Raw genomic sequence first — 13737 nt, 5'->3', positions numbered from 1 at the left:
CTGGCACTATTTGAGCTGGGATTATTCTGAAGTATAGTAAATCTGTGCTACTGCTAATCCTGCTTCAGGTGCAAACTCTTGGTTTTGCACGAATCAGGATTTCCATGGTACTGGTAACGGGGCCCTAATTATGCAGTCTTTGTCGCATATATATAGCTTCTTTGATCAAAAGTGATTTAGAAGTTTCTCTTCTCCAAGTCTGTCCATTGAACTCTGTGTGAGGATGTGGTGTAACGACCAGAGCTGCCGACTTTGGAGCTGTGAACCCAGGTTCGAGTCTCGGCGTGGGCTCACTGATCCTGTGATCTTGGGCGAAACAGGTAATCTCCCCATGCCTACCAAAAAAGAATATGCGCTAGTGTAATGTAACTGGTGCTCATACAAAGCACTCCAAAACATTCGAGTTTGCGCCACATATAACTGCAAAAAGAAACAAGCATTTGCAATGTAATCGGTCCGATTGCATTGCAAATGCTTAAGTTTAAAACTGGAGAAAAGATTAAAGAATGAACTCCTTCCCTTTTATTTATCATTATGTCAACCTGAATTGAAAAGTTCTTGTGAATTGATGCGTGCGAACAGTCAGTGATCTGTCCCAATGATCACAATTCTGTAAAAGAGTTTCCAAAAGGACGCGTGATTGCGCTCCAAACTGTCGCACTGCAGAAACAGGAATATTTCCATATCATACACAACTTTTTTTCTTCTTTTTGCTGTTTACCATAATCTTCATTTTTAAAGTAAACCAAGCTGTAATCACGAAACCTTCATCCACAGTTCATCCATACTTGCACCATCACGGCGGGAACAGCGCAATTCCAACATGATCCATTATATTTACATATTCAAATGTCTCCTGCATGCCCTCCGGGCCTTCGACAGCGACACGTTGAAATGAATCATGCACAACAAGTTGGCTCATCAAAGGTATTTATTTCTTATCACCCAATGCATTTCGGGCCACCAGGGCCCTTCGTCAGGGGTCACTGAAAAGAATGATAAAGCAGACATCTCAACCATCAAAATGAAAATAATACTAATACTGCATTAAAGTAACAATAATGTGGTTTAAACTGCACACCCCGATCGTTTTACCCTCTGTTCACCCTTGTTTGCGATCGAAACCAAAAATTCAACGTGCTCAATGTATCCCACCACCCCGTAACCCCATTACATAAACTCAAAAGTTCAAATTAATCCAGCGCGTGAAAACTAAATGCTAAATAAAACCCCAAAGTCTGGCCCGTACTGATATAAACATCTTAACGCTGAATAAAACCCTTGCACGTACTGACATAAACTGCCCAACGTTAAACCCTTTCATAAAAGTTCCCACTTAAACTGATACCAATCCCTTTAGTGCAATGTAGCTAATAAACTACTAAATCACCTTCAAAGCCGAAACCGGCAGCCTCATCATAATGTGCACATCTATTCGCCTCTGCCAGCATTCAGTTTAACGCGAACCTTTCTGAGCGTTGTTTTATAAACACGTGCACTCCAACAGTCAGGTGTGGTTTTAACCCCATGACCTGATCCAATTGAAATTCAAACGCTTAAAGAAACAGCCTACAAAGATGTCCCGTGAAGACAAAAAAGATCCCCAATCTGCACCCACCACCACAAGTGCGCAAACAACCACACCTCTGCGCTTCCCAACCAACCCATAATCCTACCACAATTGACCATACATAAGCTTAAACACATGCCTGAAATATACAACCGAAATTACATAAAAATAAACAGAATAATGCAATGTCAGTTAAATGAAAATATAAAAAATTAAAAAATAGTGAGAAAACAAACATTTTGAAAATTGAGACCTCCCATATAACTGGCTTCGTTATCTTGGTCCGTTATAATCCATTAACATTCCATGAGCACCACTCAGACTTTTTTGGTGTCCTCACGCTGCCTCCGGAGTGATGAATGTTTACGTAATCAGTACTTGTTTATTCGAAACTTTAATCTATGGGGTGCAAACTTACGTAGGGACAATTAATTGAATAACAAGAGAAAAGATTAAAGAATGCACTCCTTCCCTTTTATTTATCATTATGTCAACCTGAATTGAAAAGTTCTTGTGAATTGATGCGTGCGAACAGTCAGTGATCTGTCCCAATGATCACAATTCTGTAAAAGAGTTTCCAAAAGGACGCGCGATTGCGCTCCAAACTGTCGCACTGCAGAAACAGGAATATTTCCATATCATACACAACTTTTAAAACTGAGCATGGCGCCGCTTCACGGACACCGCGCTCCGTTTCTTTATATATTTCTTAACTTCAACAATGAGCGCGGTGTCCTTGAAGTGGGCGCTGCACTCGGTGATAGAGTTCAGAAATATATTAATGAACCGAGCGCGGTGTCCGTGAAGCGGCACCGCGCTCAGTTCCAAAGTTTAAAAAAAAAAAGTTAAAACAAGCGTGCGCTCGGTGGGAGAAGGGAGGGGGTAGGGGAGGGGATTCACGCGCTATAAGTCTAAATGAGCCATTACAGAAAGCCAGATGGCGGCTGCCCGCCTGCACGCTCGCGTGAACGCAAGCGCTAGGCCACCAAAAGCCTGTGGCAGCCCTTTTAAAACTCCACTCCTAAATCTCTCTCCAGACCAGCGCATGCGCTGGCTCAGGCAAGACCTAAAAAGTTATATAATTGCTTCTAACACTGTGTTTTCAGATGGTACAATTGAGCACTGCAGCCATCTGTTAGCCACCATTTGTGCCTTTTACCAACTCTTCTACCCTCCCGTCAATGGCCAGCAATGCCTCAGTAAACTTACCATGAAAGTCTTCCTTGCTGCTTGCCACCAAGTCCATTTGGTCCAACCATCCTTCCTTCATTTGGACCTTCAAGTCTAATGCCACTGACACAGTTTCCACTGACATAGCCCTCTTCCTCTTGCCCTCCAGTCAGGCCCCCTTTGCATTCAACGATTTTCCACCCCATCCCATGTCTCTCTCTCAGGTTAGGTCATGCAGTTAAAATACCTCCACCAGCCCGCAGCCAGCAGCTACAAAGGTAGAGCAGACCAGAGTCATAACATTGGTACCATCACAGGCGCTGTTTGCCCCGCTCTCAACCAGCCCCCTTTTAGTGTCCTGAGTGTGTGAATGACCCCCTCCCTCTGCCACTGTGGCTTTTTTTTTAGGTGGCTGTAAAAGAAATCCAACCTCCTTCCTACACCTCACATTGTGAATGTGGCTGGGAGATTCTCCGTATCCTTGTAAACGTGTCCCCTTTAAATAGTCTCCTAACACTGCTCAAAGGTGCAGTGTCTTGGGTGGGAGAAATACAACTCACAAGTTACAACTTAGGCTGAATTTCCTGGGTGACTGTAATATTCAGATAGGTGTAAGCTTCCCAGTATATGTACTGTATTCCCTGCCTCAAGGCACTCCGTTCGGTAGTCCATATACATTCTGCCATTGGAATGCAGTGCCCTGCTTCATTTTAAGTCCCCCCACAGGAGCTGATATTTTTTCCTGCATGTTCATTCTGACAGCCCTGGTTCATTTGCATGTCTAGTGTGTTGTGGGTCTATCCATTTGGGGTCTCTCATGTCCCTGTGTGCCCATCCCTCGTACTCTACCTTCTCAGTGACTTAAAGAGAGGGAGAGAGGAGTGAAGGCAGTGATTGGCAACTCTAGGTTTTAACAGACAGTCTGGCAACAAAGAAACAGATTTGCCTTCACTAGAATGGAAATCCCAGGGGACAGATCTGCCTTCGACATGGTTGGGAAATGCAAGACTGCTTGCCCAGGTTACCATCATTCCGACTGAAACCTGTAATGGGCCGAGCCCCCTCTAATATCGAATATCCATTTTATTGCATTTATACAAAATCTACAATCTTTGGCAGATACTATATTTTATATTACAACCCTTCATAAATGAATACAAAATAATCTTGAAACAAATCTCACTGGAGTTACCTATAGACTCTGAGGCCAATCTACAAAGGAGAGATCGTTTTATTTCCCTTTCACCTAAATGGTATGTACGCATGTTATGAAATGAGTGTTCCTTTCTTAATGGTTAGTCTTTGGGAGATTGTGTGCTAATGTGTCTCTCTGTTTACAAGTGGGAAAAGTTTGGTAACCTTGGTAGCTTGAAGTAGTCAGAGTTTGGCTGTTTTCATTTACAAGGAGAGGATTTTGCGAATGTATGTGGTAATTCATATACTTTATATTAGCGAGAATATACGAGAGTGGTTTCTATATGCTGCAATAATCTTTTGTATTCTTCATTCAGGTTTTTCTTCCTTTTCCCTACTGTTCCTACCCTAATCCCTTTCCCTCACTTGATCACCCTAAGTCTCCGTGCCTTTATGGTATGCGGAATTGGGGATATCAAGAGGTGGACCATTTTGTTCATCAAGCTGATCCTGAGGAGTTCCTTTTCACATTTGTACGTGAAAACTTGACAAATGCACCCAACAACAACAGCACAGGCTCTATTCAGCAAGTTTATAGAAGTCACCAAGTTGCCCATCAGCCATGTGACTTACCTATTTTAATACATAGCTTCTATTAATACTTCTAAAGTAATCCTTCATCCGGAGCATATCTTATATATAGTGCTATATGTACCATTAAATATAAATGTTTAAGTTACCGACTGTCAACTACTACGGCATATAGTTCCACCTCCATAGAACATCTGCAAACTCAGAATGGAATTGTATGTACTAGCATGTAGGAGTGTGCACAGCTTCAGTTTGAGCTTGTACTGATACAATCAATGATTGTTCTTGTTATTCCCATTTAGTCCATATTCTTGCTCTCTTCGACTGTTTTCGTGGCATTTAAAACTAAATGTGACAGAGAGAAGATACAGTACTTTGTCTACGTGCACACTGTAATATAAAAACATAAGGTTGAGCTTACAAACTGTGTAACTTCATTTCAGCCTGATCTAGGGAGAGGATGTGGTGTAGCGGCAGAGCTGCTGATTATGTGGATCCGGGTTCGCGTCTCCCCGTCGGCTCAACATTCTGTGATTCTGGGCAAACCACCTAATCTCACTGTGCCAATGGACAGCGCCCGGAAACCTTCACAGGTGATAAACCGCGCTATATAAATCTACAAATTTAATTTAATCAAAACTAGCAGGCTACTTTGTGGGAGACTTGGACCTGCCATAGACACCTGGATATTACCTGTCTTATGGGTCCCTTAATAGGAATAGCTAACACTGGAGCAATATTTCTTACACTGCTTTCAATTTTTCATAGGAAAGAACAGGCAAATCCCGCGTAATTTGGTTTAACCCATGGAACATAACAATAGCTTCAGTCTTCCTAAAGATGAAACACAGTATTGCACTCTTTAGCTGTCCATCTTGATAATAATATACTGCTTTAAAAACATTCACAAACCGATCGAACAAGGTCATCTACGAAATCATCGGCCTGAACCAATAGGTATTTACGCAAACTGAAATGTTGCAAAACTGTTCAAATATTTCTGGCATCAATGATTGGCTCAAGTCACTTGGATCACATTTTATACATGCGGGAAAGCTATGGATCCTGAGGATGGTTTTATCTAAAGAATTTGGGAGGGCGGAGTCTGGTGCTCAAGGAAACTGGAGGAGTCTCCCTGTGCTCCGCATCGGCCCAGCCCACGTGTGGCCTAATCTCCGCGGAGTAAGTCAGCAGGCAGCAAGATGGCACTGCAAGGCGGCAAAAGGAGTAGACGCAGCAATTTCCATCTCGCTTCTCCAACTGGCCCCAGACCAATGCACTCCCTCCCACATCATAGGGTGACCAGACGTCCCGGAGTCTGGGTTTTCACCAGCTGTCCCGGCAGATTTCGGCAATTTTAGCTCATGTCCCGGTTTTTAGAGGGGTCGAGCGAAAACAGTGAAATGCACTTTTTGGTTGTTCCAAAGCTGTGCTAGTTACCAGCTGTTATAAGTAAGTAATGTCATTAATAGGTATGATGTTGCTTGCAGGAATTACATTTTATTTATTTTCTTAGTGCATCTTCTCTGATCCTATGTTGATGAGAGCTGTCATTCTGCGCCACTCTGTGGGTGTAACATTGTAGTCCTTCTATTTTTCCAAAATGTCCCTGTTTTTGGTTCTCAAGATCTGGTCACCCTACACATCACTGATCTGCTGGCCAAGCGGCACAGCTCTGCTGAAACCATCACCCCGAGCGAGTAAAGCAGAGACGATCTGATAATAGTCTGAAACTGAACTCACCTGTGGAAGATTGCTGGTGGTAAGGAGAGAGAGGGAGGCAGACACAGCTGGTGGGCGAACGAAGCCCCTGGTACTCCGCAGGACTGTATGTTAACGGTGCTAGTCCAAGAACATAAACAGAGGGAGTACGTTGGGCTTTAAGTGGCCCGGGTCCAAAGCAGCTGCTGAGACGGGTCCCTATAGGGCTCTCCATTTTTGCCCTCATCCCCAGGTTGAAAAAAAAACATCTTCATTCAGCAGCAGTACCACTCTTTACTGCCTCTGATGTAACTTCAAAGAGACTCAGTGTAGTTCTTTCACAGTCTCATCATTTCAGAACTGAAGCATTTTTTATATTATCAACAACGCAGCCATAATTGTTTTTTTTCGTCTGCAACTGACTACCATTGTCAATGCCAATAGACCTGGCTTGTGGTAGGTATAATGTTACTTGTTGCAATAAATAACTGGATACAATGACTGAAACAGCAAAATACCAGCTGGGCGGCACATTATGCTTAGCACAGATTTCAGCTTAAGTGTTTTTAAGCCACCCCCTTAATTACATCAACTCCAACCGCCCATGTATATCTATTTATCTACATACTGCAGGGAGACTACAAAGCGTTTTGAAAGCCCGAATTTGACCAACGGGAATGACCAAGAGCTCAGAATATTATGAATTACGTTTCCTCTATCCATTTACAGGCAAACAGATCACTCCGCATTAAGCATCAGAGGTAAGTAAGCGTAGACATTCTTTCTTAAAGAGGGGGCAACATGCAAGTAATGGCATAGAATTGTCTTGAGCAAGTATCGGGCTTGTGATAAACATAGAAAGGTGGTATCTGACCCCGCAAGTCCAAACTCCTCTAGATGCCTCTCAGATGTTCAGAGCGCTACAGAGGGGGGCCCTTTCAAAATTTGGTATCATGCTCTTGACAGGATCGGGAATGCCAGTCCAACTTTACTCCCACAGGCACAGTCCCTTCCCCCTAAAGAGCCACTGAGACAAAATCGCCCACTGTTGCACCGAACATTTTGTGTAGCCTCCGAGGATTAATATGAGAGGTCTTGCCAATAACAACAAGCATTGGCATAGCCAATAGGTCTCGCCTTTGGGACCTTATAAGTGTTTAGCCATGCAACAGTTGCATAACTAAATACTTATAAGGTCCCAAAAGCGAGACCTATTGCCTATGCCAAGCGGCCGTGCGGCTGCGAAAGTGATCGCGATCAAACATCAAAGCGGCCGCGAAAGGGAAAGTAATCGCGGAAAAGCGCGGCGCGCCTGGTAGCACTTTTTGGAGCCCTCTCAATAAGTCTCGCCAGACCAGCGCATGCGCTGGGTCAGGCGAGACCTAAAAACGTCCCCCCAATGTTGAAACCTGCCAAACAATCACTCTTCATGTAAGCGATCACAAGAAGAAGCACAAAACATACAACACCAGCAGACGCTATTTTAAAAAAAAGAGTCAGATCTAGACATGATCTTCTAGGTGCCCACTGTACTCAAAGTATCAGTATTGACTATTGAAGAGAGCACAACGAAGACCTCTTCTGAGCTGGCGGTGTCCCTAAGAAACGATATAGTCACATTTAACACCAGCAGGGTGGCAATGTAGGAAATACTAGCAAAGGTTGAACACATGATTTCTGCAGCTGTAGACTGGGACCACAGTGCCACTGGAAAATGCAAGCAACGCTAACATAAGTAGAAGACATAGATTGGAGGAACAACATTTGCTTCTTGAGAATATGGGAAAAGATGGAAAAGGATGACATGATGGCCTTTCTGAAGAGCTTTTCTCCGGAACTCATTGGGCTGTTGTTTGACCTACTGCTAGAATTCCAATGTACGTACACAGTTTGAGCATGGAACGCTGCTAAATTGAATACTTCGAGGGAGATAAAGGTCTGCTTGCTTCGGCACCAAAAGGGAAAGCAGCTACTCCAAGAAGCAAAATGTAAAGGGTTATTTGTGCTTTGAGATCTCAAATATGCCTCTCAGGACTTCTTAAATGAGACTCAACATAAAAGGAAACTCCTTCTGGCATTGAGGGCAAGGCTTAAAAAATTGAGACACGTTATGGACAGCTGGAGCCTGCCACCATGTTGCTAACCTATGAAGGCTGCACTAGTGAATTTACAGTCCCAGAATGCCTAGAAAGATACCTGCATTACCAGACCCCATCAGACAAGGACATCTCAGAACTGTGACCAGACTTCATGTCACCCTCCCACTTCTCTGACAGACTGCACAAAGATGCCTCAACATCGGAAAGGGAGTTCCTCGAGGGAGTCACAAGACAGCGATCTTTGTGGGAGAAACACAAAAACAGACCGCATCTGTGACACACTCACTCAAACCTGTGCTTGGGGGAGAAACCGCGATGACCTTCCAAGATCGAGACAATAACAACGGATTCCTGACAGTGCTCACAAACTGGAGACCTGATAACCACTGTGTATTATGTTCAGTGACACTCTTGTTTCTTTCAGCGGAGAGGCCTGACACTTAAGACGTTCACCCTCATAGATGTTAGGGTATTGGGTGAGGGGAAAGGGAGTGAGCACAGTAGAATGCTTACAAATGTTGCACAAGTCACCTTCCTGGACATGTGTCAAATACATATGTCAAACAACATTCTTCTGCCACACACTACATGGATGCAAGTGGAAATCCCTTGGGTGAGCTCGCTGACCAATACTCCTGTGGACTGCCGATCCAGCCACTCAAGCACTGAGACCCCTTTCTTTACCCACCTCTTCTCCTCTCTGGATGGAATTCGTACCCCATGGCAGAGTTTACTGCTGACAATAGCTGAAACCAGTGCATAGTTCAACAGCTGGCCCATGCTAACCCGACAAAGTTACGTTCTGAAAATCCCTCTACCTCACAACTGAAGCTCATTGTGACAGAGTACTCTCTGCATGAGGAGTATAAACTCAGTTCTATAATATTGCCCACAGTCATCCTAAATAGGCTCAAGAACACTATCTCCTCCCTGTTTCAGCAAAGGTGAGCACCCTCTGTGTCTTGACAACTCCTGACGGAGTACTAACTATCCTCATTTGAGAAAAACCCACTGCATACTTACTACTCATAACCCCAACATCCCCCTTCGGAATTGTATTGGAGTTCACCTTTTTATGAATGATAAGAAACCATGTCCCCCAGCCAAGGTTTCGTGATTGTTTCATTGACTGTCAAGGAGCTTACACATTTCAGAAAACTGTAACTTTTTGACAAGTTTGTGCATTGAGCGTTTCGTGGTGATGTGTCAAGTGGGGGCCGAGAAAAAAGGTGGGGGGGGGGGGTGGGGGTGTCCCAAAATAGGTTTTCTACATTTATTATTCCGTAGTAACTTCAGCCACAGCTACAGCTCAAACTTTATATATCACGCTGCAGAGGATCCGTGGACTTGACAGATCTCCTGCTGAGATCTGATTAGCTGCCTCCATATCAACCAAGAAGTGGTAGGGATACCCTGATCTTCTAGGCCTTGTGGTGGGGCCAAATCTTTTTTATTTTTATTTATTCAAATGTTGCTGAAAATCCATGTTAAAGTTAAAAATAAAGTGTAAGCTTCTGCACGTTTCCATAAATTACCCTCCCCGTGTGTCCCTCGGCCCCAGGAAGGCACGACGTATACGTTAGGAGGTGAGGGGATGCACGGCCTCCATCCCCTAGCCTCTAAGTAGCCCGGCAGACTCCATCCCCAGGGCTGACATCTTATTGAAAGTGAGGGGGTGCATGTCTCCCCTCCCTGAGCCTAAAGAGGCACAGGGGGCCCTATCCCCCGGAACCAATAATTTAATAAAGGAGTGGGGCATGCAGCCCCCCTCCCCAAGCCAAATGGAGGTCCTGGGGGCTCCACCCCCAAGGGCCGTGTTTTAAATAAAGAGAAGGGGGGCAGCGCTGCTCCCCTCTGTGAGCCATCCCACGGGGCCAGCTCAGTGACAGTCACTGACAGTCCCCAACCCCTGGGACACCATCTATTTCCATGTCCACAGGAAGGGAAAGTGCAACCGTTCTTCCACTGGGCGGAGGAACAACGCTGCTTCCGCTTGGTGAGAGAAGAAAACATTTCCCAACCCACACTTTTGGGCAGGGAACAGCACTGAATTGCTCCAACCCTGGGGGAGCAAAAGAAAACTGCTCCTGCGGGGTATGAGCAATGCTGGTTCCTGCTGCACCTGAGATGGATGCAATCAGGGGAGCCAGTAGGGCTGCGGGGGCTACAGGCCTCCCCCGCAGCTCCCAATGTTGGACCAGCTGTGGTGTACCAAAGGTGAGCAGCGGGGCACGCCAATTTAGAAAAGTAAATATTAATGCTGGGTCCTGCAGGAGCAAGGAGCCAGTGGGCTGCAAAAAAAGAATAATGGTATGGCATTCCCCAGGTTGGCACTGGGGCACCCTGTGACTTTTTTTACAAAGGCTGCTCCTGCGCGGTCCCATAGGACAGGGGCACGAAGCTAATAAGCCACATAGTTATAGTAACCGTAGATAACTATAACTGGTAAATTTCAGTGGTTTTGTTCATTTAAAACATGATTTGTCACTGAAATTCTCACCTAACTATAACATATATATATATATATGTATATCTAATGTCATTCTGTTGCTCTAGAGGGCATGTGATACTTTGTTCTAAAGCCATACCTCCTCTGGAATAAGCTTGCAATGTTTGGTGTATTTATGCCTTTCCTTTCTATGACGATTGAGTCCTTGTGAAACCAAAATAGCACTGTCTCAAAATCTTCCAAAGATTGTCTCTGTTTGGCTTTAATCAATTTAGACAATTTGCACAGTGATCTGTACTCTAGTTGAAGATTTTCCAGTGAGTTACAGAGTGGTAGTGCAACCTCTGCAAAGGTTATGGTCTACAGAAACACATGCATTCTAGTGCAATCATTTTACATTACCTCAGTAGAGGCATCACATATTCAGAACTGATGTCCCTATCACTAGAAGCCAGGACAAAACTCCTCCAGTGGTCGATAAATCATATGGAGAACTGGAATTGCAGAGCAATTTTCGGGACCATGTCGGACATGTTCAAAGAGTTGGATGCCAGCTATCAGGCTGGGGAGCCAGATACGGCGAAATATCTATGGGGGGCAGATGGACGGAGGAGGAGATGTAGTTACACATCAATTGCCTGGAACTCTTGGCCAGATCCTTTGCGATAAAGTACCTGACCAGAGACAGGATAATCTGCTGCATCCTGTTGCAGATGGACAATGTGTCAGCAGTCTAGTACATCGACCGCTTGGGAGGCACTTGCTCGAGAGCCCCATTGGAATTAGTGAAGAACTTCGGCACTACTCCCTACAAAGACAGATTTTGGTATTGGCAGAGTACCTTCCAGGGATCCAGAACACGGTGGCAGACTGGCATTTCGCAAACAGCAGCGATTGGCAAGTAGATCGTAAGATCTTTCTGGCCTTGATGAACAGATGGGGTCCATGCGATTTGAAACTCTTTACATCCAGACTGAATTTTCAGTTACCTCAGTATGTGAGCTGAAATCAGGACCTGGAAGTGGTAGCAGATGACACTTTCCTCCAGGCCTAGCTGAACTGTCACACTGACAGACAGCATTGCTGGTGTTAGTGACGCCAATCTGAAAATCGCAGGCATGGTTCCCGACACTGATAAAACTATCGTGAGATCTCCCGATAGAGTTGCTCTTTGATCCTCCAGGGCCCCCAGGGTTGTCTTCATCCGTTGGTTCTGCAGGGCCATTACACCCTCATGGCATGGAGAATTTCCGGCAACGCTGGAAAGGCAATCACCTCTCAGAAGATACTGCAAACTTCATTCAACAAGCATGGGCTACAGACACCATCAAGAGGTATCAATCAACTTGGAAACATTGGTATCGTTGGTGTTTGGAGAGACATCTGGATACCATTGGGGCCTAAATTAATCATATCCTAAAGTTTCTGGCAGAACTGGTGCAATCAGGCCTGGCATTCTGTACCGTCAACTCCTAAGGGTCTGCCATCGCGGCTGGCCATGATACCATTGACAATATGCCTGTGCAGAGCCTCCCAGGATATGTAAACTGATGAAAGGGATTAGGCTGCTCGAACCCAGGTATTCCGCCCTATGGGACATTAATGTGGTCCTAAGGCTCCTCATGAGTTGACAAGATAACTAGTACCTTTCTAGAAAGGAACTTTCTGCGAAACTGGTATTTTGTTATGCCTGATTTCATGCTAGAAGGCTTCGGATGTGAGAGCTTTGGATATCTCAGCTAAGGTTTTCACACCAGAGGGTGTTACCTATACCATCTCTAAGAGGACAAAGATGAATACCAAGTTGGTATCCTATCCTGCTTTTAGTGATAATCCTAAACTGTGTGTGGTGAGATGCATTAAAGCATACAAGGATATGATAACCGAAATTTGACTGGTGAGTGACAAACCGCTCTAGATTGCTCTACAGAAACCTTTCAAATCGGTATCCTCTCCATCCATTGCCAGGTGGGTAAAGTGGATCATGGTGGAAGCTGGTGTCAATGTACAAAGGTTTGGGGCTCACTCCACGAGGGGGGCTATCGCGTCTATGGCCATCCAGGTAGGTGATAGATTAGAAGACATTATAAACACTGCGGACTGGTCATCTGAATCAACTTTTAAGAAGTTTTACTGCAAACCTATTTTGGATGCTGCTGCTTTGGTGGCAAGTAAGCTTTGAACATGCATAATCCTCGCCTCCGGTCCTGACATATCATAAAAAAATTCTTAGCTAACAAGAAGAAAAGTTTCAATTCTATTAAGGACACGGAGGCGAGGATTATCACACTCGGAGATAACAGGGAGTTGTCTCCTTGCCCTCCCTACGATGATTTGTTGACAGTAAGTAAGGTTGCTAAATGGTTTAAGATTTTGGAAAAAAACTAATTTAGCTTTCTTCTAATGTTTATAATCCTTAGAGCAAAGTGATAATGGATACATTCATGCAAAGATAATCTGTTGGTGTGAGAAGTCATTGGGATAACATGGGTTTGTAGGTAACGATCAGAAATTCGAGTAGAGCAGGCGCTCAAGGTTAACTTCCTCCAGTAAAGAAGAGGAACAGGAAGGGACGTCATACTTATACATATACAGCATTAACTACATTTCCCATGAACCACCAGAGCATGGGTCTCCATAACAACCATTGTCCAATCATATAACAATCCGTTGAGTAAATACATATACTCAACGGACTGTTATATGATTGGACAATGGTTGTTATGGAGACCCATTCTCTGGTGGTTCATGGGAAATGTAGTTAATGCTGTTTTTTTATAAATATGTTCTTTGAAGGCTGCTGGTTTAATAAAGTGGAGAAAGATATGCATAATCTTTGTCTCTGTGTCCTTAATAGAATTATAACTTGTCTCCTCGTTAGCTAGGACATTTTTCATTCTTTGCTATTTTATACATTCTAATTAGTTTAGACTATGTTTTCCAAGGTTATATGTCACACATAGTTTAACAAAGAATCAAGAAGGGCTATTTGTTTAAGAGAACATGTAAAATAATGGTCACAA

General features: G+C 44.2%; 1 protein-coding gene across 3 annotated transcripts in view; it reads right to left on the bottom strand.

Annotated features, from left to right (window-relative positions):
* The window catches only part of LOC146805741 (ATP-binding cassette sub-family C member 2-like), a 417933-nt gene that overhangs the window by 207713 nt on the left and 196483 nt on the right, over positions 1 to 13737 (bottom strand). The window lies entirely within an intron of this gene.

The sequence above is a fragment of the Triturus cristatus genome, chromosome 8, assembly GCF_964204655.1.
Source record: "Triturus cristatus chromosome 8, aTriCri1.1, whole genome shotgun sequence".
NCBI lineage: Eukaryota > Metazoa > Chordata > Amphibia > Caudata > Salamandridae > Triturus > Triturus cristatus.
This window is presented reverse-complemented; position numbering and strand designations above follow the sequence as displayed.